The following is a 24310-nucleotide window of genomic DNA, read 5'->3' on the forward strand; positions in this document are numbered from 1 at the left end:
TGCTAATTTGTTTAAGGTTTACAAGAAACAATTTGCTTGTTTTTTTGGCCTTGTGTTTGTTGGGTTCTTTGATTATGGAGGAATTTATCAGTTTTCAATTCGGAGGAAGTGGAGGGTTGAGATTGTTTTGATAATATTTTAAGGTTAAGTTGGGATTCATTTCTAGCTTTCTATCGTCATTCTTCTTTGTTGAGATGGGATGATTGGAAGATTGGTCCTTTTAGATGCTTGTCCTAATTTTTTCTTGTTTTTTTCTCCTTTGTTTTGGTTTGTTACCTTTGTATTAAGGGTTGAGTACCCCTTGCACTCCTCATAATGCAATCTTGTTTATAAAAAAAAGTCACGTAACCAATATTTGCAACAATTTATCTTCCAATGTTAATCGTCATGCTATCTTCTAGAAAATTAGTTTCCATTTTGCTTCTCAATCTTGTCTTGATAATATTCATTGCCAGGAAAGATCTTTCAGTAGTGGTCGTAGATACAGGGAGAGTCATGACAAGACGAAGCAGTCTATCAATCAAATAGTAAATTTTATTTTTTCCGGTTGCAATCAAAGATGAACATATATGTCTTGAATAGTTGATAAATTGTTCAAACTCGATGATTGACGAGCGTCAATAATAAAATGTAGTAGTTGAAATTGCAAATTAAGTATCTCTTTCTCATTGTAGTCCATAGGATAATATTTTTCAACTAATTATCCCTTTCTCATTGAAGTCCATAGTATCAAAGTTAAAACCTTTGTAATTATCCTTGGGAGCCAAAGCATAACTTAGAGTTAACAAACCAATTGCTTTCACATTAAATCTGTTATTTAACTTTTATAATCATTTGTCAATGGTAGTGAAAAATATTTTAACTATAAAATAATGCTCAATGGTTACCTGGTTCTCTTCAGATAAGAGTGCCAAAATCTTGTTGTTGATTGTGAAGGAGAAGGGCGATCCATAACGCAGCGGAATTTAAAATTTCTCCTTTAATGATCCTTACGAATGATCATGATCAGTGATAGAATCGTTACCTCTTGTGGCGATTATAACCTTTGATGCAGATCTACGGAGAGATCACAAACGTTGAACAATGACAACGCCTCTACTCAGTCCACACGAACGGATTCCTTTAATCTCAGTGCTAGCTACTACGAATGAAGGATTTGAGTGAGAGAGAGAGAGAGAGAGAGAGAGAGAGAAACGAAATTGGAACTACAACAATGCTTCTACACAAGGGTTCTATTTATAGAACCACTTGTATGGGCTGCAAGCTAAAATGCCCACTCAAGTGTATATGGCCCATATCTTATAATATGCCAAAATCACTTAAGCGCGTGGTACCTTATCATATTTCGTATTCTACTTAAGTACACTGTACCTTATGATGTTCTATAATTCACTTAAGGGCACCGTACATTACGGTATTCCTTAATTACTCTATCTCTCATCAATCCGTCCTTTGTGTGTGACCATATAGGTTTTAGCGTCATTGACAATTATATTAAATCACGTATTTAACATAATAAACAGTGAGCGGTATCTAGCAACACATCACTGCTACCTAAGACACGAAAATGTCATGTGATCTGACAAATCCTTCTGTGATAATAATTATGTGTATAATTACCCTTTTGCCCTTATGTCTATATTGAACACAAGGCATATACCGTGTCATCCTTGTCGAGTTCAATATTTGGCCCATAGACATTTATTCTGTTACGCAGGACGGGAAAATTCCATCTAGGTCACTCATGTTCCTTAGCATGCTTCGTGGAGTACCCATCAACTGTCTTTATGGTCATCCAATTACGAACAACGTTTGATCAGCAATAAGGCACTCGACTCTACATCTAAGGTCCATAGTGGTTTCAGGTCAAAGGGTGGTATACACCATTATCACCATGAGAATAACTTATGAAACTTTGCATAACATTCCATATAGTATTCTCATAGCGGATCAATCCAGTATAAATATTACTCTTAATATTCATACCTACGTTTAAGACTTGATAACTCTTTATCCATGATCCATGAGATGTGATCCTCAGTCTATAAACATAATAATCTTCATGCTTTAATGTTATCCCACTTCACAATAAAGCTTGACTATGGATACTTTAAGAATAGTGTCCTTATGTTTAATGTGATCTCATGATTAAGTCATACTTGATACGTTAAACGGACTAGCTATTCTAGGGACTTTATTCAACAAACATAATAAAGAAAAAGCCTTTTATTATTAATAAATAATTCGATACAAGTACCAAAAGTATTGGCCTCTAGGGCTTATAGCAACAATCTCCCACTAGCACTAGAGCCAATCAGACATACCCCTAATGCCCATAGATCTAGTATGGCCATCATGCTTCTGCTGCGCAAGAGGCTTTGTCAGTGGATCAGCAATATTGTCATGTGTAGGTACTCTGCATATTTTCACATCTCCTCTATCTATTATCTCTCGAATGAGGTAATAACGCCTAAGTATGTGTTTGGATCGTTGGTGAGATCTAGGCTCCTTAGCTTGTGCGATAGCACCATTGTTATCACAATAGAGACCAATGGGATCCACAATGCTAGGAACTATGCCATGTTCACTAATGAACTTTTTGATTCAAACAGCTTCCTTTGCTGCACTTGAGGCAGCAATATACTTGGCCTCGGTTGTAGAATCAGCAACTGTATCTTGCTTTGAACTTTTCCAGCTCACAGCGCCAACGTTTAAGCAGAAACACATAACCATTGGAATCGTGCATATTAAAGCATCTCAACACTTTGTCTATGTATGTACTCTGACTTAGGCCAAGCAGTTTTGTGATCTATCTCTATAGATTCTGATTCCTAATATATAGGCTGCTTCACCTAGGTCCTTCATAGAAAAGCATTTCCCCAACCAAGACTTTACTTGTTGCAGGGTAGGGACATCGTTTCCAATGAGTAATATGTCATCTACATATAATATCAGGAAAACGATCATGCTCCCACTAACCTTCTTGTAGACACAAGGCTCGTCTTCTTTCTTGATGAATCCATATTGTTTTATCGTTTCCTCAAAACGAAGATTCCAGCTTCTGGAAGCTTGCTTCAATCCATAGATTGATCTTTGTAACTTACATATCTTCTGGGCGTCTTCTGGTATGTCAAATCCTTCAGGTTGTGTCATGTACACATCCTCAAGAAGATTCCCATTAAGAAAAGTAGTTTTGACATCCATCTGCCATATTTCATAATCATGATATGCAGCGATATCAAGTGAAATCCGAACAGATTTAAGCATTGCAACTGGTGAAAAGGTTTCATCATAGTCAATCCCATGAATTTGTTTATATCCTTTTGCAACCAGTCTTGCCTTATAGGTATGTACCTTACCATCCATGTCAGTCTTCTTTTTGAATACCCACTTGCATCCTATAGGGTTAACTCCTACAGGAGGCTCTACCAAGGTCCAAACTTGGTTTGTGTACATGGAATCCATTTCAGATTTCATGGCTTCTAGCCACTTCTCAGACTCGGGACCAGTTATGGCCTCTTGGTAGGTCACATGCTCATCTTGATCCATGAGTAATACATCACCTTGATCAGTTATGAGATATCCATATCTCTCAGGTGGGTGACGTATCCTGCTTGACCTACGCTGGTCTTGTTCTACTTGACCAGGTTGCTCTTCCACAACTACTTGTGTTTCCTGCTCTAATTCCTCCATAAGTGTATCGATGCTTTTTGATTCTTGAATTTCTTCAAGCTCTACTTTCCTCCCACTGATTCCTTTGGAAATAAAATCCTTTTCTAGGAAAACTCCAGTTCGAGCGACAAACACTTTGCCCTCAGAAGGATTGTAGAAGTAATACCCTCTTGTTTCTTTAGGATACCCCACAAATTAGCATTTGTCATTTTTGGGCTCAAGCTTAGTTGAAATTTGTCGTTTCACATAAACTTCGCAACCCCAAATCTTCATGTAAGACATATGTGGTTTCTTACCACTCCATATCTCCTATGGTGTCTTCTCAACCTTTTTGGATGGAACACGGTTAAGTGTGTAAGCTTTTGTCAATAATGCATGTCCCCAAAAGGAGTTTGGAAGATCGGCGTGACTCATCATGGATCGGACCATGTCTAACAGGGTTTGATTTCTTCTCTCAGATACACCATTCCATTGGGGTGTTCCAGGAGGAGTAAGTTGGGATAGGATCCCACACTCTTTCAGATGGTCATCAAACTCTAGGCTTAAATACTCACCACCTCGATCTGATCGAAGAGTTTTAATATTCTTACCTAGTTGGTTTTGTACTTCATTCTTGAATTCCTTGAACTTTTCAAAGGACTCTGATTTGTGTTTCATTAAATACACATAACCATATCTACTGAAATCATCAGTAAATGTGATGAAGTACTGGAAACCTCCTCTGGCTGGTATGTTCATTGGTCCACATACATCAGTATGTATGAGGGTCAAAAGATCATTAGCTCTTTCACCTTTTCCTGTGAATGGAGACTTTGTCATCTTTCCAATTAAACAAGATCTGCATGTCTCATTGTTGGTGTAAGCCCTAGAGGCCAATACTTTTGGTACTTGTATCAAATTATATATTAATTAATAAAAGGCTTTTTCTTTATTATGGTTGTTTAATAAAGTCCCTGGAATAGATAGTCCGTTTAATGTATCAAGTGTGACTTGATCATGAGAACACATTAAACATAAGGACACTATTCTTAAAGTATCTGTAGTCGAGCTTTATTGTGAAGTGGGATAACATTAAAGCATTGAGACTATTATGTTTGTAGACTGATGATCACATCTCATGGATCATGGATAAAGAGTTATCAAGTCTTAAACATAGGTATGAATATAAAGAGTAATATTTATACCGGATTGACCCGCTATGAGAATACTATATAGAAAGTTATGCAAAGTGTCATAAGTTATTCTCATGGTGATAATAGTGTATACCACTCTTCGACCTGAAACCACTATGGATCCTAGATGTAGAGTCGAGTGCTTTATTGTTGATCCAACGTTGTTCGTAACTGGATAACCATAAAGACAGTTGATGGGTACTCCACAAAGCATGCTGAGGGACATGAGTGTCCTAGATGGAATTTGCCCATCCTGCGTAACAGGATAAATGTCTATTTGGACCCAATATTGAACTGGACAAGGGTGACACGGTCTATACCTTGTGTTCAATATAGACATAAGGGCAAAGGGGTAATTATACACATAATTATTATCACAGGAGGTTTTGTCAGATCACATGACATTTTCGTGTCTTGGGTAGCAGTGATGTGTTGCTAGATACCGCTCACTGTTTATTATGTTAAATGCGTGATTTAATATAATTGCCAAGATCACGAAAACCTACAGGGTCACACACAAAGGACGGATTGATGAGAGATAGAGTAACTAAGGAACATCGTAAGGTACGGTGCACTTAAGTGGAATACGAAATATGGTAAGGTACCAAATACTTAAGTGATTTTGGCATATTATGAGATATGGGCCAAAATACACTTAAGTGGGCTTTTTAGCTTGAAGCCCACACAAGTGGTTCTATAAATAGAACCCCTTGGGTAGAAGCATTGTCACTCCACTCAGAGTCAACCTCAAGTGAAGACTTGGAGTTTCGTTTCCCTGTCTCTCTCACTCAAAGCCTTCATTCATACCAGCTAGCACTGAGATTGAAGGAACCCGTTCGTGTGGGCTGAGTAGAGACGTTGTCATCGTTCAACGTTCGTGATCGCTCCGTGGATTTGTATCCAAGGTTTTGATCGTTACAAGAGATCTGCACCAAAGGTTTGAATCGCCACAAGAGGTAACGATTCTATCACTGATCATGCCCATTCGTAAGGATCACTAAATGGAGAAATTTTTAAATTCCGCTGCGCCTTGGATGGCAATTCTCCTTCAGTGGTATCAGAGCCACTTACGAAACCAGGAATCTGATAACTATTTTTGTTCTGTATTAATATGATTAAAGACAGAATGAATCAAAGATTAAATTGAGATCGATCAAGTTAGATATATATGATATATGTAATCCTGATGCAAAATACATTATATATGATATAGTGTTCTCGTTTCGTTCATTCAAACACTCAATGATTGTTTTCCTTTGAGCGATCAATGTTCGTTTGCTTCTTGATCTGACATTAGTATGGTGAAGCAATGACGTGTTGATCAATCATACTGAATTCACAATCGAGATGTGTTTGACGGTCTGAAATTGGTTCATCAGGGTTAGTGACGGCACAAGGGTTGTGTTATCAGAGAGTTATGCAATTGGGGTTTGACTACACAAGAGTTGTGCTTTCCAAACACTTTTTGGAACAGTGTTAACCGGTTAACGCATATGGTTAACCGGTTAACGCAATGCGAAATAAAAATTTTGAGGTTTTCAAACAGTGTTAACTAGTTAACGCTTTTGGTTAACCGGTTAACGCAAGACGAAATTCAGTTTTCTGAGTTTTTCAAACAGTGTTAACCGGTTAACGCATTTGGTTAACTGGTTAACGCAAGGCAGAAAAGAATTTTCTAACAGTTTTTCAAACAGTGTTAACCGGTTAACGCATATGGTTAACCGGTTAACGCAAGGCAAAATTCACCCGTTCGGCTAACTCAGTGCTTTAAGAGTATCAAGTGTTGATACGAAAAGCGACATCAATTTTAAATGAATTGTTCATTAAAATATGGTGATCGGTTGTTGAAATTTAATTTGGTTTTAATTAATTAAAGGAATTAATAATAATAAAGTGTTTATTATTGTCTTGTGGTGATCGGTTATGGCCTTAGTCTTCCTTTATTTTGTTTTGGGTTTTAAAATACGACCTGCGTGTCGTGCCTCTCTCTTAATCTCCCAAATGTAACTTATTTTCTCATCTCACTCCCTCGTATGTAAAACGAGTTTCTTTTGTAATGTAATGATATGAAGTAAGCAAAGAAGTCAGTGCCAAAGGAGGACAACCTTAAAGATCTTGCTTGGAGAAGCTTAGATCGTTGTTAGGTTAGCTTAGGTTCTCTCATTGGCTTGGGAGAACAATTACGCTAGGGGCCATAACTGTTTCATTATATTTGTATGTATGTTGATGCATGTGAATGTATGTTGATGCATGTGAGAGACGGTTTATATGATAAACAAGCCGGTGAGATCAGAAAAATTGCAATTCCCTCAAATTAAATATTAAGTTTATACTTTCCAAGTTTTAACACTCATCAAGACTAGTAATGGATAATGTAGGTTTCGCCTACGCGAGATGCATGATCTATATATTAGTAAGGTGCGATGGGATAATTGTAATATCCAACTGTTAAAACAATGGGTCAAACTTAACTAAACAAATTATAATAAGATTATATATATGTTTAGAAGCAAGAGTTGGGAATGATCCATATGATGGATTGGAATAAGGAGTTATTCACCCAACTGAAATTTTCGAGAGTTGTATGAGATACAATTGGAAGGAGTTCCTACCTAAATAACCTAGTTTTGTGTAATCCGCCTACGCGGACTTAGAACGAAGTGAAATATGGATCTTGACCCACTAGAAAATCTTCCAACGGGATTTTCCGAATCAAATGATGAGGGTAATTTGTTTTGAATAAAATAGTGGGAGCATATTTAATTAAAGGCCTAATTAAATATGTCAATGATACTTATATTTTCATTAATCCTTGTGTAGATTACCATGACAGAAAACACCTCTAACAACATCTTGCGATCAATCCTTGATAAGGAAAGTCTGGGACAAATTTTCTGGATTGGCACCGAAACCTGAGGATTGTCCTCAAACATGATAAAAAGCTGTATGTCTTGGAGACACCTGTTCCTGAAGAGGAACCTCCTAGTTCTGCACCTAAGGCAGAAAGAGATGCTTATAAGAAGCATGTCGATGATGCCAATGAAACTGCCTGTCTCATGCTAGCTACCATGAACTCAGAATTGCAAAAGCAACATGAGAACATGTCAGCGTTCGATATGATCGAACACCTGAAGATGCTCTATCAAGAGCAAGTAAGGCATGAGAGGTTTGAAGTTTCAAAAGCCCTTTTTCAAGGCAAGTTAGCTGAGGGAGCCCCTGTAGATCCCCATGTACTCAAGATGATTGGGTATGTGTAAAACCTTGAGAGATTGGGTTTTCCCCTCGAAAAGGAACTTGCGACTGATTTGATCTTGCAATCGTTGCCAGATAGTTTCAGTCAGTTTGTCCTAAATTTCAATATGATTGATATGGACAAATCTCTTCCTGAACTGCTCGCCATGTTAAGAACTGCCGAGCAGAATCTGAAGTCAAAAGGAAAGTCAATTCTGATGATCGGAAATGGAAAGAGACAGAACAAAAGGCCCACTAAGCAGGGTGATAAAGGGAAAGGCAAGGAAGTTGCCAAACCCAAACCCACCGTTGCTGCTTTAAAGCCTAGTGGAGGCATAGCAAAAGAAGGCACCTGCTTCCATTGCGGTAAGACCGGACACTGGAAGAGGAACTGCCCAAAGTACCTGGAAGATAAGAAGAATGAAGTAGAGACTTCAACTTCAGGTATTTTTGTTATTAAAATTAATTTATCTACTTTTGCATCATGGGTATTAGACACTGGATGCGGTTCTCACATTTATACAAATGTGCAGGGGCTGAAAAGAAGTAGAGATTTTGCAAAAGGTGAAGTTGACCTACGAGTTGGCAATGGAGCAAAGGTTGCTTCTTTAGCCGTAGGGACTTATGTATTGACTTTACCTAGTGGTTTAATAATTCAGTTAGAGAACTGTTATTATGTACCTGCAATTAGCATGAATATTAATTCCGTTTCTTGTTTGGACAAGTTTGGTTTTTCATTTATAATAAAGAACAATTATTGTTCAATTTATTTGAATGATATATTCTATGCTACTGCACAAATGAACAATGGACTATATGTCCTTGATCTTGAAATGCCTATTTATAACATTAATACCAAAAAGGATGAAACCTAATGAGTTAAATCCAACTTACCTTTGGCATTGCCGATTAGGCCACATAAATGAGAAACGCATTTCCAAACTCCATAAAGATGGACTGTTGGACTCTTTTGATTATGAATCATATGAGACATGCAGATCTTGTTTAATTGGAAAGATGACAAAGTCTCCATTCACAGGAAAAGGTGAAAGAGCTAATGATCTTTTGGCCCTCATACATACTGATGTATGTGGTCCACTGAACATACCAGCCAGAGGAGGTTTTCAATACTTCATCACATTTACTGATGATTTCAGTAGATATGGTTATGTGTATTTAATGAAACCCAAATCAGAGTCCTTTGAAAAGTTCAAGGAATTCAAGAATGAAGTACAAAACCAACTAGTTCAGAATATTAAAACTCTTCGATCAGATCGAGGTGGTGAGTGTCGCAACCTGAAAAAAGGAATGCGAAAAAAACAACCTGCGAGAAAAGAGATGACAGAAGAGTCGTCACCGTGCGTTATTTATCCCAAAGGAGGGAAAGGAAACGCTCGAAGTAAACCTGAAAAAAGGAAAGGAAAAGACAAGGTCTCGCAACCAAATCTTGGGTTCGGGAGCCGATTATGCGAAGGGAAGGTATTAGCACCCCTACGCATCCGTAGTACTCTACGGGATCCACTTTTGTTGTTCTTGTCTAAAGGGTGTGGGTTTATCTAATGTACTATTTACTAAGAGAGGGGTCAAAAGGAAATGACTCGCACGAATGTCGCATCCACTGCATACGTATCTCATCTGAATATGAGAATCAGAGTCTTCGTAGCTCGGCTAACCTATTGGGTTAAAGAGGAGTGTGCTCGCTAAGACATCGCGTCTTATGCCTACGTATCTCATCTGGAATGAGAATCAGAGCAAGTCGTAGTTCGGCTACCTACGGGTTAAGGGTTGTGTTTTAGGATGAACGACGTCACTACGTAATCTACCGGATGCTCGACCTTTGGAGACTTACTCGCCTGTAGTAGAAGGAGTCAACGTGTTCTTAGGAGAAGAAAAATCAATGAGTTGGTTTGTGTTTTAGGAATGCTCATGCAAAAAGGAAGTCCTAAATGAAGGAACAATGCCACCTTAATTGACATGCAAACGAGAGACTATACGAAGCCTAGCAATCTTTTGGGGAAACGATCACACCATACAAAACATGTATCTTAAAGTAAACGCGCCAACGGGGGGCTCAAACATACATGGGTAGGGCTTTAGTCAAGAGGGGTCATATCAATCTTGACAAACAAGCCATGGAAAGGTAATCAAATGGGCTCTTAACCACTGACATTGAACGTCAGGGTGAGCAGATCAAAAGGGTGATGAGGATAAGACCACATAGCTCTTAACCTTGGACAGGGTGAGCTCATGACAAAAAGTGGGGATTCAGAAAGGTGGAACCCTCTCCACTGACTGACCGGATAAAAGATCTTGGGCTTTTGTTCTGAAGCATCGACACGTAGTGCGAGCATAAAGAACGACATACTGAATAACGGGGGATTGATTACTAATCCCTTTTATCCGTCAATTGCCTCTTCATGGAGGTCTTTGGGCACAAAAGTAAACAAACAAAAGAAAACATTGCCTCCTATTGAGGTCTTCCAGCTTAGAAAGCGGTAAAATGCGGGAAAGATGTAAAAGTACCACACGGATAAAGATCCGAAGTAATAGCAACTAACGACACAAGAAACCCAGAGATCTCTCAAGCTGGCACCACCAAAGAAAGCAAGTTAGCACAGGTAATCGGAATAAACCTCCAAAGGGCATCCCACAAATAAAGTGGAATGCCAAGCAAGCTACCTCTGCAAGAGTCATGTGAGCCCTCACAAAAACTCAACAAACAGGTTAGAGAAACAAGATAGGGTAATCCAGAGTTGCCCCAAATCAAAATGTAACCACATGAATCATGCCATTAAAATTCACAAAAAGAGCTCACAAAAAGCAACCAAGTGTAGGAGGCCTAAACCTCTTGTCAAACACATGCATCAAAAGGGTATCAAATTCACCCATAATACCTCATACATTCAGAGCATTCAAATTAAAAGCATAAAGTAATGGGAATAAGGCAAACCTGATTGGAGAGATCGAATGAAATTGAATTGCCCGGTTGGGTTTGTAGAACAATCTCAGGGTTTATATGAGAGGGAATTGGTACTTTGCAGATGAGTTCCCTTCAGTCTCTGGAGGTTGCTCTAAACTCTGTTAGCTCTTCTCTCACTATCTTTTTCCTGGGGTTTTTTGGGAGATGGAAGTCTAGAATTTATAACCTGATTTTTGTGACTTTGTGGGCTCAAAAGAGAGAGGTCCAAGTCCAAGATTTTTCTGTTATATTTTATTTATTTATTTATTTATTTATTTATTTATTTTATTTTTATTATTATTATTTTATTTTTTCGAAACGCGTGGGCTTCGCCTAGCGAGCATGTCAGTTCATGAACAAACTTTTGCTCCTTCAAGATTAACGTTTTGATTGATGAATAGACCCCATTTGAACATGTTGGAAGTATCTCAAGCCCTTCCCTTGTGTTGACTGATCACCCAGATAGGACCCACAAAGTGTCTTGGATGATATTCAAGTTTCTTGGATCTAATTCCGATTGACATGATGAAATGCAATATGAAATGTTAAATGACCTAAAAATGAATGCATGCATGAGGGGGGGAAATTTTGGGGTATTACAGTTGCCCCTATTCAATCAACTAGAGACCCGAAAAGAAGATAGCAGCGGCTTTCGCACTTTCGAGGTATCAAGGGATTGAATACAATAAACCTGAAAATTTACACTGAAGTGAAGTGAAGTAACAATGCCTGTCAGAATCGGTGAGAGTCAGTCTGAATACCGAAAAAGAATGTTAACCTGGATACCAAAATAAATGGTAACACAGAAATAACCATGGCCTGTATGCCGCTCATCAGTTTGAATACTGGAAATGACTTCGATCTTAACATCGGAAGATATGAGATTATTAATATCGGTCTGAACACCGAGAGGCTGGCCTGAATGCCATAAGTTGCGTCGACCTGAATGTCGGAAACTTCTTCGATCTGAACATCTGAAAACTGGCCTGAATGCCACTTCGATCTGAATATCGGAAAATTGGCCTGAATGCCACTTCGATCTGAATATCGGAAAATTGGCCTGAATGCCACAAGTTGTGTCGACCTGAACGTCGGAAACTTCTTCGATCTGAACATCGAAAAATTGGCCTGAATGCCACTTCGGTCTGAATACCGGAAAATTGGCCTGAATGCCACTTCGGTCTGGATATCGGAAAATTGGCCTGAATGCCACAAGTTGCGTCGACCTGAACGTCAGAAACTTCTTCGATCTGAACATCAGAAAATTGGCCTGAATGCCACTTCGGTCTGAATACCGGAAAACTGGCCTGAACGCCACTTCGGTCTGGATACCGAAAAACTGGCCTGAATGCCACAAGTTGCGTTGACCTGAATGTCGGAAACTTCTTCGATCTGAACATCGGAAAATTGGCCTGAACGCCACTTCGGTCTGAATACCGGAAAACTGGCTTGAACGCCACTTCGGTCTGGATACCGGAAAACTTTTCATGCCTTTCAGCGTCGGCAGAGATAGGGAAAGATAATAGAGGCGGTGCATGGGCCAATGACACTTGCTGGGGATAATAAAGGTAAGTCATGAACAATCTTCAGTCTGAGTACTGGGAACAACTTCTGGCTTATCACTTGGGATACCGAGAATGTTTTATGTTTACATGCAAATGTTTGAATTTTTCAATGGCGTAATGCTCCATGAAAATGGAAATGCTACGCGATTTGGGAGGATGCAATGCAATATGATTCTACATGTAGGGATGCAAAATGCTGGGTAGAATGCCAAGCCGAGGCAAGGGAATCTGCTGGGGAAGTGATCACCATCCTCTGGACCCTGACAAGGCTGCTGGAGATGCACAGCGCAAAGAACTCTGTAGGGAAATGACCCGCCACACCGTGTTCTAGCAATGACGAAATACCGAGACTCTGACTGGGGAGAGAACGACACTGAAAACCTGTTGTTGGGGAAAGAGATAGTGGTTCTGGCAACCATAATCTGCGAGAGAGACGACTTAGCAGGGGAAGCTGTAAATGTTTAATTGGTTGCATTGTATGGTAAAACACTAGCTGGATTCTAATGTCTTGACTGATATCATGACATGCTGTGGAGATGACTGTTTGACTGCATTGTATGTTAGAATATCTAACTGTACTCTGATGTCTTGATTGATGTCATGACATACTTGAGTTGTATGCTGCAGGTTTAGCTAATACAGGATCTACTGAATGTCAAACTAGATGTTATGACATTCATCCTGTCAGCAGATACTGAGGACTAGAACAATTGGTGTTCTTTAATAACTCAGTATTTATCTCCAGTCTGTTTATCAAGGAGAGTAACAGACCTGGCATAAGGCCTACTGTCTGAATGTCAAACAAAATGTTATGACATTCATCATTGGAAGCATATACTGAATAATAGACAGATTGGTTTTTCTGCTACAGTTCAGTATTTATTTCAGTCTGTTTTTCAGGAGAATAACAGACCTGGCATATGGCCCATTGACTAAATGTCAAACTGGATGTCTTGACATTTATTACTGTAAGCTAATACTGAAGTATAGACTGGCTGGTCTTTTACAGTATAGCATTTAGCACAGTCTGTTTTCAAGAAAATAACAAACTTAGCATATGGTATATGTTCTGGACGTCAAACTGAATGTTGTGACATTCATTCCTGACAGCATATGCTAAAGTGTAGGATGGTTAGTTTTTCTGTTTCAGTATTTTTCTCAGGCTATTTTTCAAGAATCCAACAGCTGAGCTAAAATCCAGGAAACTAACAACTGAGATACATTTAATGAACCTAACAAATAGCCTATTTGTTAGCACCCTAATATGTGGAAATTACGTTAACTTGCTTAACCTTAATTTTAGGAAATACAAGTACAAGGCCCAAATCCAGTTGGGTGTTTAGGTTATAAATAGTAGATTGTAACCTAGGTTTCATAAGCCTCAAATAATGTAAAAATTAGGGGTGTGTGTGAGGTAAACCTCCCAACCTGTGGGATGGTTACCATGTGTTTTCTCAGTGCTCGAAGGCATGAGATTATTTGTAACTCAAAGCCTGTAGGTAAGAGTTTGTTATGGTCTTGAACGAAGCTGTGAAGCAAGTTCAAGTTGTTTTGCATTACATTGTAATTGTGGTGATAGGAATGGAAACTGGAGGTTTCTATCTAGGAGTTCCTAGGTATAGATTGCATTGGGTAGGGATTAAGTGAAGAGTTGTAAACGGGGGAGTTTAACACTGAATTAATACTGTTGATAGTGGATCTTCTTCCTGGCTTGGTATGCCCCCAGAGTAGGTGATGTTGCACCGAACTGGGTTAACAATTACTTGCGTTTTTTTCCTTCTGCATGTTATAATTCTGTCTATTATAAAATAAGGTCAACCTGTAATGCTGTAACAGGTGATGTTCAAATCAATGTTGAGACATCATGCTGATAACTGTGCAGGCTCAACAGAAGTAAGTGCTATGTTTGATCTCTGTTGTGCCTTTGTACCAGATGGACAGAACTGGGTGTTCTTCCTTTCTATGGTGATATAGTAGCAGATGTCGTGACATATGTGAATGTGTGCATATCAGTACTGGGTTTTAATTTGTATAACTGTCTTGCTGTATTAGTAACAATGTTGGATCAGATGTCATGACTTGGAGTAGAACATTTGAACTCTGACTACACCAGAATTTTCAATTGGTATCAGAGCAGGCATCCTGTTCTGTTTCTGGATGAGATCCATGGGTGATACTTTCTGGTATCTTGTAAGGAGTTATGTTAGTACTGATGTTGGAACCTGTGGAAGGTTCTGTGATTTCCCAGAATGGTCCCTTGAAGTAGGTGGATGGACTATTCATGACAGGAACTGTGTGTACCTGTCTCTGGAGGTTGGTAATTGGCCTTTGTGTGGGACAGCTGTGCTAGTATTGAATCATATTCAAACTTGGTATGTTCTTGGAGGCTGATCTAGTGAAGTGTGTGTTCATAGGTTGAGTTGTATTATGATTTCTGCTGTATAATACCTGGCAAAACTCAAACTCTGATGTAGTTTCACCTCATGTGGATGAAAGGCTGCTGTATTCAAGATTTCATCATAATCAACTGAAGATGTCAAAGATACTTGAGTCTCCTCAAGTCCACTCATCATGACGTTCTCACTTCAGGATGGTAAGAATCACCTGATCACTAATTCTTTTACTCTCTTGGGTAGTGTATATGAAGACCTTGAAGACTTTAAAGGAGGGTTTGTTCCAAGGAGGTGGAACTAATGTTCTATGTGATGTTAGAACATGTTGTTCAACAAGTATGCAGCTACTGGTTGAAGAGCATATGTTTTTAGGTGTCAAACAAAGGGATACTTTTGTTTGGAACCTACTCCTGACCTAGAAGAGGAGACATCTGTGTGTGCTAAGTTGACAAGGGTAGGGTCAACTGTGTGTGTGCTCAAGAAGGTCCCTTTTAGAAGTCTGATCTCTAGAAGTGGAGCTGGTTGAGATGTGACATTGTGCAATTTCCTGCTGTTTGTCTTATTCCTTTAGATTGATTAGGGTTGGATAGTTGTTCCCTGAAGTACTATGTTGTGTTGGAAGACAAGTCCCCTGGATGTTAGAAGTCAATAATGGGGTAACCTGATTGCTATTTCATTTAAGAGGATTGGGACCATGAATCTTGTTATTCAAACACCACGCTCAGAAGTGGCAGTTCTTTCAAGGAGTGAGAATATGAAGATTCAGAGGTTGGTTGAGGTGGTATGCTCTGGAAATGCATATCTACTATTGACTGGTGTTGTTTTTTTTCCTAGTACTTATGGTCAGCTGGAGTCTGATTGGTGTGATTGGAGTATGTATAGGTATAACTCATGGAGTTAGTTGCCACTGGTAGGGATGGTGTATGTCATGTTGATACATTTGTGCACAATGCATGGATATTGGTGTGGAGTTTCCATGATTGTTAATTTGAGGGGGTGTTTTGGTTAACCTCCTCACGTTTGGTCAGCCTAGGGTTTGGTTGGCTGTTGACCTATGTCACATGGGTTCTGGTTGTTGTGTGACACATTTGCAAGGAAGGATTCATCTCTCTCATTCCTAAGGGTGAATCTAATTTGGAAAGATTCTCAAAACTGTTGAGGTGCTTGCAAGCAGAAGATGTTGACACAAGAAGAGTATTTTCAAAGTATTCTTATGGTGGAAGTATCTGAAAGAATAATTAGGAAAGGATTTAAGATCAATGTTTACTTGTGCCAAGTACAAGTATTTCATTGATTATCCTTGGAGCTTAAGATACTTGATGTTCTTAAAGATGTTGGAGCATCTCTTCTTCAAGACCCTGTGCAGAATCACAGGAAGGATAGTACATTGATTTATGGTCTATCTCTTTGGTGGCAGCAAAAGCATATGATCTCTGAAAAGGTTTCCTGGCAAGAAACATGTTCAGCCTTGGTGTGTACAAGAAGAAGAAGACATCATAGTCTTGATGGTGGTTACTTGGATCAGTTTATTTCTGATCTAGGTAAGGAAGTGCATTGGCTAATGCACACTGTGGAGTTAAGAACAAGTGGCAGCATTCTTGACATCATGGAAACAGCCTTGCTTTAGGAAGTGGAATCCTTGGTATAGCTGAAGGGTTAGTTTCTAACTGGTCCTTCTGAAGACTCATGCATCAGAGTGTCTGATGTCTTTGGAGAAGAAGCAGGGATTCATCAAGGTGTGAGCTTGGATGACTTAACTGCAAACCTGCGGGATGGAGGTTGTTTACTCAAACTTGGTTCCACAATCAAGTCTATGAGAGCGTTGAACTCTTGTTCTGTGTAGGGAGGAAGTTCTTTCAAGTGGCAGAAGAAGGAGCTGAATTCAACAGCTAGATGTTAAAACACAATGTTGTGACATTTGGTTCAACATCAGAATCTTAGTTGGTGAAGTGGCACATCAACTTAAGATAGAAGGGTCTACAGAGTTGAAGATTGGGTACTTCAAAAAGATCGTTTTCATTGCAGTTCTTTGGAGTTGTTGGATGGATAGGATGTTACATGTTCATGTCTTAGAGAATCTAAGTTTTGTTTAACTTGTAGCTTGAAGTTCAAGTCTCACTTGGACGGTCAGAATATCTTTGGGAGAAGTCTGATAAACGTGGAGAGGTCAAAAAGTGGCATTTGACTTTTTCATATGAGGATTCATGAAGGAGGTAATCAACCAGTGGCATTTGGTCTATCTCAGAAGTGAGTTCGAAGAATCAAGATAATCAACATATGGCAGCTGATTATTCTTGAGGAAAGTCTGAGACAAATTACTTTTGAGCAGAAAAGTAGTAAGTTGAAGACAAAAGGAGGTGTGTTCTATTCATCTCTTGGAGCTTGTGGTAGGAGTTATGAGCTATCTATGGAAGATTATCTCTTGTAATGGGATGAGAATGTATATGTCCCAATTTGTGTCTGGTTTCTTTTGGATCAAGCTGGTGACTCAGTGATATCTGAAGATGGTGTTCTTTGTTATGTTGTGAAGGATGTCCTAACTTATGTTAGAACATTTTGTGAAGTGGTTTTCTGTTCTGGTTAGAAGAGAGATTGACACATAGTGTGGATGTGTTCAGCCAAGAGGGTTGAACAGAGGGTGTGCTCTTGAAGACATGAAGATGCGTCTTATGTTTTCCATTCATCAAGTGGTCTGGGTTCTCTTTGAATCAGGAAGTATGTGCAGGTCCAACTTTGGGGTGTTGGATATGTTCATGTGTGATCTCCAAGTTTCAAGATGAGAGTTGGTTGTTCATGACAGGGGGAGTTATGTCTTTGTGCTGCAAGTAATCATCAAGCTTGTGGTCTATGTGTTCTCAGATAACAAGGTATGGCACCTTGTTAGTTATTGGGATGATGTGGTGTGTGTCAAGGCTGAGTGAGCAGAAGAATGTCTGACCGGATGTCATGACATTGCCTTGGACAATATTGTTATTTCCTTCCGAAACTTACAGTCATAAGGAAATATGGATGTGGTGTGTCTCATTATGATATATTAGAATGAGCATGTGTGTTACAGTTGTGTGGTACAGGGGGAGTAACCATCTACTGTTGTTTGTGATTTTGGTTGTAGTGGTGCTAGATGTCAAGCTACCACTGGAGGTAAGAAAGTTGTTTTAGGAAATGGTGATAGGGAGAATACATGAAGAATGCGGACAAAAGCCGTGTTGAATGTTAAGACATCGCTTGCAACGTGTCTGACAGCATATATGGAATAGTCTACATGCATTGGAATTGTTGTTTCTGAAAAGAAACAGTCAAGAGCTATTCAAAGATAGTCTGGGATATTGTTGGTGATTCTCTGACAGAGTCTCAGCAAATATTTATGGATATTGACCAAGTATTTACTCCTACCGTTAATTCCTAAGCACGGTCTGGCCTATTTAAAGGATGTACCAGCACTCCTCTTCTCACAAGAGCGACATTCCATTCCCTCTAAACCATGGGGTTTGTTAAGATTTGGGCATACTGCATCTGGATCTGGTTTTGTGAAGGTTTCATTTATAAATGTTTAGCTAAAAAGGGGGAGAGAAACATTGTCCTGAGGATGTACCAGAAGCAAGCAGAAGTTGGTTTCAGGCACAAAAGTCACTAAAACCATCCTGGGTATATTACTTGTAATGTTATCTGTTTTGGTCTGTAATATTAAGTTGCTTTGGCAACATTTTTGACAAAAGGGGGGAGTAACACCTATACCCCAGGAGGACAACAGAATTCTGTGAAGATGAAGTTCCTCTAAAACAAGAGGTTATGCTGCAGTTTGCTATCTTCTATGTGTTGCTGCTGTGTGAAGTTTATCTTCTGTGTGAGTGTGCTGCTACTCTAAGTGTATTAGGTAGGTTAATTTCCTCCTAGATGTGTGTTTTCCGCTGCTGTGGACTCTGTTGTGAGGTCAAAGTGTTTTAGCCAAAAATTTGCCAAAGGGGGAGTTTGTAGATGTTTAATTGGCTGCATTGTATGGTAAAACACTAGCTAGATTATAATGTCTTGACTGATGTCATGACATGCTGTAGAGATGACTGTTTGACTGCATTGTATGTTAGAATATCTAACTGTACTCTGATGTCTTGACTGATGTCATGACATACTTGAGTTGTATGCTGCAGGTTTAGCTAATACAAGATCTACTGAATGTGAAACTAGATGTTATGACATTCATCCCTGTCAGCAGATACTGAGGACTAGAACAGTTGGTGTTCTTTAATAACTCAGTATTTATCTCCAGTCTGTTTATCAAGGAGAGTAATAGACCTGGCATAAGGCCTACTGTCTAAATGTCAAACAGAATGTTATGACATTCATCATTGACAGCATATACTGAATAATAGGCAGGTTGGTTTTTCTACTACAGTTCAGTATTTATTTCAGTCTGTTTTTCAGGAGAATAACAGACCTAGCATATGGCCCATTGACTAAATGTCAAACTGGATGTCTTGACATTTATTACTGTAAGCTGATACTGAAGTATAGACTGGTTGGTCTTTTACAGTACAACATTTAGCACAGTCTGTTTTCAAGAAAATAACAAACTTAGCATATGGTATATGTTCTGGACGTCAAACTGAATGTTGTGACATTCATTCCTGACAGCATATGCTAAAGTGTAGGATGGTTAGTTTTTCTGTTTTAGTATTTTTCTCAGGCTATTTTTCAGGAATCCAACAGCTGAACTAAAATCCAGGAAACTAACAACTGAGCTACATTTAATGAACCTAACAAATAGCCTATTTGTTAGCACCCTAATATGTGGAAATTAGGTTAACTTGCTTAACCTTAATTTTAGGAAATACAAGTACAAGGCCCAAATCCAGTTGGGTGTTTAGGTTATAAATAGTAGATTGTAACCTAGGTTTCATAAGCCTCAAATAATGTAAAAATTAGGGGGGGGTGTGAGGTAAACCTCCCAACCTGTGGGATGGTTACCATGTGTTTTCTCAGTGCTCGAAGGCATGAGATTATTTGTAACTCAAAGCCTGTAGGTAAGAGTTTGTTATGGTCTTGAACGAAGCTGTGAAGCAAGTTCAAGTTGTTTTGCATTACATTGTAATTGTGGTGATAGGAATGGAAACTGGAGGTTTCTATCTAGGAGTTCCTAGGTATAGATTGCATTGGGTAGGGATTAAGTGAAGAGTTGTAAACGGGGGAGTTTAACTCTGAATTAATACTGCTGATAGTGGATCTTCTTCCTGGCTTGGTATGCCCCCAGAGTAGGTGATGTTGCACCGAACTGGGTTAACAATTACTTGTGTTTTTTTCCTTCTGCACGTTATAATTCTGTCTGTTATAAAATAAGGTCAACTTGTAATGCTGTAACAGGTGATGTTTAAATCAATGTTGAGACATCATGCTGATAACTGTGCAGGCTCAACAGAAGTAAGTGCTATGTTTGATCTCTGTTGTGCCTTTGTACCAGATGGACAAAACTGGGTGTTCTTCCTCTCTATGGTGATATAGTAGCAGATGTCGTGACATCTGTGAATGTGTGCATATCAGTACTGGGTTTTAATTTGTATAACTGTCTTGCTGTATTAGTAACAATGTTGGATCAGATGTCATGACTTGGAGTAGAACATCTGAACTCTGACTACACCAGAATTTTTAGAAGCAAACACCGATACAGTACCGAGATTCTGCTTCAAGGAAAGAGACCATGGATTTGGCGTCGAGATCATCGATCTGGTATCGAACTCTGAGGAGCAGCCGCTTCTGCTGGGAAGATATAGTCTGGCACTGTCAACTCCGTTGGGGATATACAGTCTGGCACTGTCAACTCTACTGGGGAGTGTATAGTCTGAAACAAATGCTTGGGGAAGTACAGCGGTGAGATCCTGCTAGGGATTGAAGAATCCAATGCTCTGATCAGCTCTGCAGGGATAAGATACCGAATTCCAACTGTTGGGGAAAAACATATGCGATCATTTGCTGGGTACCTTAAGGAAATGCCCCGAGTGCACCTGTTCTGAATAGACGATCCAAGGTACTTAAAATTTACAGCAATTTTAAATGTTTATTAAGCATGTACCTGTAAAGCTCTTATGTTTCACGATGCAATGTTTATCAAAAATTCGGACGTCATTTTTGCAAACAAAACAGTAAGATGAAAAATGAAAACAAAGATATACTGAATAACATGATTTTACTGATTGAATGGCCTCTGAATAGGCATTTACATCAGGAAGCAATCCCTGGAAAGAGGTATTCACGCAAAAGATAAAAGAAGGAAATTAATCTAATGGCAATGTGAAATGGATTTCTATCGGGTTCCAATTCTGCTATGACTCGCTCGTCTTCAAGATCCTCCATATGATTAGCTTTCCGAAAAAGGTGATTGGACTGTTTCCTATCCTTCGGAAGTCTCTAGTTATCCACACGAGATGAGATTCAGAACTACTCAGAACGCAGTCATTCGCTTAATCCCTAACTTTTGCCTGGATCGCCCTTTTCGGGTTTTCAATCCACCGGGATACCCATTTTTGCCTAAGTTGCCTTTTCAGGTTCTCAACTTACCGGGTGTACAATCTTTTCACTTTTAATCCCTAATTTTTTCCCGAACCTTTTTCATTTTCTTGGTTCGCCGGGATGCCCATTTTTGCCTGGACTACTCTTTTTATTGTCCAGCGGGTCTATTTCATGCGAAGTATTTTTTAACTGCGTCTGAGTTCACCGGGGAAGTGAAGTTTTCACCATCCATAGTTGCATGCATTAAGGCTCCACCATCAAAAACCTTGGTGACAATATATGGTCCATCATAGTTAGGAGTCTACTTGCCCCTGTGATCTGTCTGAGGAGGAAGGATCCTTTTCAACACCAAATCTCCGACCTGGAAGCATCGAGGATGCACTTTCTGATCAAAGGCTCTCTTCATCCGACTTTGATACAACTGCCCATGACAAATGGCTGCCATTCGCTTCTCTTCGATAAGACTCAACTCATTGAACCTTGTCCGAATCCATTCAGCTTCGTCCAACTTGACATCCAACAGGACTCTTAGAGAAGGAATTTCCACTTCAACAGGTAGGACTGCTTCCATACCATACACAAGGGAGTAAGGGGTTGCCCCGGTCGATGTACGTACTGAAGTACGGTACCCATGCAAGGCGAAGGGTAGAATCTCATGCCAATCTCTGTACGTAACGACCATCTTCTGCACAATCTTCTTTATGTTCTTATTTGCTGCCTCAACGACACCGTTCATCTTAGAGTTGTGATGCTGAATGTTGAAGTTCTGGCACAACTCCTTCATCATTTTGTTATTGAGATTAGAACCATTATCAGTAATGATTCTTTCGGGGATCCCGTAACGACAAATGATTTCTTTCTTAATGAATCGGGCAACCACATGTCTGGTGACATTCACGAACGATGCTGCTTCGACCCACTTGGTGAAATAGTCGATGGCAACAAGGATGAAGTGATGCCCATTGGAGGTGGTCGGCCCAATCTTTTCAATCATATCAATTCCCCACATAGCAAAGGGCCACGGCGAAGACATCACATTCAAAGGATTTGGCGGCACATGCACCTTATCAGCATAAATCTGGCATTTATGACACTTCCGAGCATATTTGAAACAATCAGATTCCATGGTCATCCAGTAATACCCTGCTCTCAACAATTTCTTAGCCATTGCATGTCCGCCGGCATGAGTACCAAAGGAGCCTTCATGAACCTCCTGCATTAACATGTTTGCTTCTTGTCTACCCACACATCTGAGCAAAACCATGTCGAAGTTCCTCTTATATAGCACATCGTCTTTGTTCAAGAAGAAACTGCCTGCCAATCTTCTCAAAGTCTTTCTATCATTGTTGGATGCCTCTGCAGGGTACTCTTGATTCTTCAGAAAGCACTTGATGTCGTGATACCAGGGCTTGTCGTCAACTACCAGTTCAACAGCAAACACATACGCGGCCCTGTCGAGGCGCATCACATCGATCCTGGGAGCGTGGTTCCACCGAATCACGTTGATCATGGAGGATAGAGTGGCAAGAGTATCTGCCATCTGGTTCTCATCACGAGGTATGTGATACAACTTTAAATCACGATTCACTAGTCTTCTCGTGTAATCTCTGTAAGGGACCAGATTGGGCTGGAGGGTGTTCCAATCACGATTCACTTGATTGATCACTAGAGCTGAATCTCCGAAGATGTCCAGAGTCTTGATTCTCAAATCAATGGCTTGCTCTATACCCAAGATACAGGCCTCATACTCAGCTTCATTATTGGTGCACTCAAAAGTCAGACGAGCGGTGAAAGGCATGTGGGCATCTTTTGGAGTAGTAATGACAGCACCAATTCCACTTCCTCTGGCATTGACAGCCCCATCAAACAAAAAAGTCCACTTTTCGTCTGGATCAGGTCCCTCTTCAACAACTGGCTCTTCGCAGTCTTTCATCTTGAGGAACATGATGTCTTCATCTGGAAAATCAAACTACATCGGCTCATAATCTTCAATCGGCTGTTGAGCAAGATAGTCTGACAGAATACTCCCCTTGATGGCTTTCTGGGATGTATACTGGATATCGTACTCTGTCAGTACCATTTCCCAAAAAGCAACCCTTCCGGTGAGAGCTGGCTTCTCGAATATATACTTGACTAGATCCATCTTGGAGATCAGTAAGGTTGTGTGAGACAGCATGTATTGTCTCAAACGCTTAGCAGCCCATGCAAGTGCACAAAATGTCTTTTCAAGCATCGAGTATCTCGACTCGCAATCTGTGAATTTCTTACTCAGGTAGTAGATGGCATGCTCTTTCCTACCTGTCTCGTCGTGTTGACCGAGAACACAACCCATAGAATTGTCAAGTACTGTCAAGTACATAATCAGCGGTCTCCCTGGGACCGGAGGCATAAGGATAGGAGGATTCTGCAAATACTCTTTTATCTTCTCGAAAGCCCTTTGGCAATCATCATTCCACCTGATAGCCTGATCTTTTCTCAACAATTTCAATATTGGCTCACACGTGGCTGTTAGGTGAGAGATGAACCTTGCAACGTAATTCAACCTCCCTAAGAAACCACGAACTTGTTTCTCTGTTCTTGGCTCAGGCATTTCCTATATCGCTTTTACTTTGGCTGGATCCACCTCAATCCCTTTTTCACTAACAATAAAACCCAACAGTTTTCCAGATCTCACCCTGAAAGTACACTTGTTCGGATTAAGCCTCAGCTTGAATTTCCTCAAACGCTCAAACAGTTTCTGCAAATTCACCAAATGTTCTTCTTCCGTCTGAGATTTGGCAATCATATCATCAACATAAACCTCGATTTCATGATGAATCA

The sequence above is a fragment of the Lathyrus oleraceus genome, chromosome 5 (genome assembly GCF_024323335.1).
Source record: "Lathyrus oleraceus cultivar Zhongwan6 chromosome 5, CAAS_Psat_ZW6_1.0, whole genome shotgun sequence".
Lineage (NCBI taxonomy): Eukaryota > Viridiplantae > Streptophyta > Magnoliopsida > Fabales > Fabaceae > Lathyrus > Lathyrus oleraceus.